We start from the raw sequence: 2500 nt of genomic DNA, 5'->3' as shown, positions 1-2500 counted from the left end.
CTTATTCGTTTTTATTATTTTTTTTTTAGGTTTAAGTCTGACGAGAATAATATTCTACAACTAGCAATTCATTTATTTTCAAGCCGACCCATTTATTATCTATTATTTGATTGACTAATCCTTTATATTGGAATGGTTGAAGAGTCAAATGGTTTGGCAATTCCTGAGGAGGGGATGAGTCGAGAGAATTTTGAATTAGAGCTCTAGATTTTTGTTCATCCCTCGCCGCAATAGTATCTCGGGGTTTGCAGCGATAACTTGGTATATCTACTATACGACCGTTGACTAAAATATGTCTATGGTTAACTAATTGGCGAGCTCCCGGAATAGTCGGAGCCATACCCAACCGAAAAAGGATGTTATCCAGGCGCATTTCAAGTAATTGTAGTAAAACCTGACCTGTTGACCCCTTTGCCTTTCCGGCGATACGAACGTATTTAAGTAATTGTCGTTCTGTAAGACCATAATGAAAACACAATTTTTGTTTTTCTTCTAGGCGAATACGATATTGAGATTTTTTCCCGGAACGCGACTGGTTTCTAAGATCACTTCCAGCTCTGGGCCTTTTATTAGTTAGCCCCGGTAAAGCCCCCAGGCGACGTATTTTTTTTAAACGAGGACCTCGGTAACGCGACATAAAGACTCCTTCTTATTTCTATTTAATTATTAATTCTTATTGATGAAATTTCATTTTACAAAATAAAACTAAACTAAAAATGAACTAAATTCTAAATAAAGATAAAGCCAAATTTACTGAAGTATTAAGAATAATGAGATGAGTTAGATAAATATAAAGATCTTTCTATTCTATATATAGCAAAAGAAAATGTCTCTTTTCGTGAGATAGTTGGATATTCCTATAACATAATAACATAAGAAATCAATGGCTTTTGCGAAAAGAGGAAGACACTTTATTTTATTTATTTTTTCAATATTCTTTGATTGCAAAGATGCATTATCAATCATGTAAAACATCGAATAAAACAAATAGCGAAAAGCCGACTATCGGAATCGAACCGATGACCATCGCATTACAAATGCGATGCTCTAACCTCTGAGCTAAGCAGGCTCACATAACATAAATTCAACATACATAGGAATTCAACAAACTCTTAGAATCTTTGCTATTAACTATTTGAATTCTTGGCTCTTCCATCCATATAATTAGAATATATTAAAGAATATAATATAGAATAAAAAATAACTGTTAAATATTATATTATAGTAAATATTATAGAACATAACGATTAATTTAGCGATATAGAATTTTTTTTTTATCACGATTAAAGATTCTAAAAAAAAATCGATCGTTCAAGTATTCGAAATTTCAGGGTAAAATCAGTGAAAGAGAGACAGATATATAGGGTATGTATCCACCTATATTGAATTGCGGATACAGAAATGATAAAATCGTTTTTGATTGGATCGAATATGAGCCTCCTATAGAAGATGAAAGAAGATAGACAAGAGATCAAAGACAAAGCTTTTTCGAGACAGGAATCAGCATCTATCTAATGAATTAAATCTAATGAATTAAACGGTTCTGAGAAAGAAAAAAGGGAACGAGATCGCAATGAGATTTTCATCTCAAAAAGGGGGATATGGCGAAATTGGTAGACGCTACGGACTTAATTGGATTGAGCCTTGGTATGGAAACTTACTAAGTGATCACTTTCAAATTCAGAGAAACCCTGGAATTAAAAAAATGGGCAATCCTGAGCCAAATCACGTTTTCCGAAAAAAAAAAGGTTCAGAAAGCGAAAATCAAAAAAGGATAGGTGCAGAGACTCGATGGAAGCTGTTCTAATGAATGGAGTTGATTGTCTTACATTGGTAGAGGAATCCTTCTATCGAAACTTCAGAAAAGATGAAGGATAAACCTGTATACATAGAAGAATTGATGTGAATCGATTCCATATTGAAGAAAGAATCAAATATTCATTGATCAAAGCATTCACGCATAATCTGATAGATCTTTTGAAGAACTGATTAATCGGACGAGAATAAAGATAGAGTCCCGTTCTACATGTCAATACCGGCAACAATGAAATTTATAATAAGAGGAAAATCCGTCGATTTAAAAAATCATGAGGGTTCAAGTCCCTCTATCCCCAATTTGACTCCCTAATTCTTTATTGTATCCTTTTTCTACTTTTTGCGTTAGAGGTTCAAAAGTACTTATCTTTCTCATTCAAGACTCTTTATACAAATGGATCCGAGCGGAAATGTATCACATGTCACATGTGGCATATATGATACATGTACAAATGAACATCTTTGATCAAGGAATCCCCATTTGAATGATTCACGATCGATCTTTTTATTCATATTGAAACCTACAAAGTTGTTCTTTTGACAAATTATAGGACCTGGACGAGGCTTTGTAATACCCGTTCAATTGACATAGACCCACGTTCTCTAGTAAAATGAAAATGAGGATGATACATCAGGAATAGTAGGATAGCTCAGTTGGTAGAGCAGAGGACTGAAAATCCTCGTG

The 2500-nt window shown here is 33.7% G+C and overlaps 1 protein-coding gene and 2 non-coding genes across 3 annotated transcripts in view; 2 read left to right on the top strand and 1 right to left on the bottom strand.

Annotated features, from left to right (window-relative positions):
- Nucleotides 1-2500, top strand: part of LOC143554167 (putative serine/threonine-protein kinase PBL7) — a 20358-nt gene that overhangs the window by 12077 nt on the left and 5781 nt on the right. The gene's annotated exons all lie outside the window — the stretch shown is intronic.
- On the bottom strand, nt 997-1069 carry TRNAT-UGU (transfer RNA threonine (anticodon UGU)). Its single transcript has one exon. It is a non-coding gene; the product is annotated as a tRNA-Thr (tRNA).
- The window catches only part of TRNAF-GAA (transfer RNA phenylalanine (anticodon GAA)), a 72-nt gene continuing 27 nt past the window's right edge, over nt 2456-2500 (top strand). Inside the window, exon 1 of the tRNA in view lies at nt 2456-2500. This exon is cut by the window's right edge and continues 27 nt beyond it. This is a non-coding gene — a tRNA (tRNA-Phe).

The sequence above is a fragment of the Bidens hawaiensis genome, unplaced genomic scaffold, assembly GCF_021521415.1.
Source record: "Bidens hawaiensis isolate Kalapana, Puna unplaced genomic scaffold, B.hawaiensis_p1.1 tig00017563_1, whole genome shotgun sequence".
Lineage (NCBI taxonomy): Eukaryota > Viridiplantae > Streptophyta > Magnoliopsida > Asterales > Asteraceae > Bidens > Bidens hawaiensis.
The sequence above is the reverse complement of the archived record's forward strand: the minus strand, read 5'-3'. Positions and strand labels throughout refer to the sequence as shown.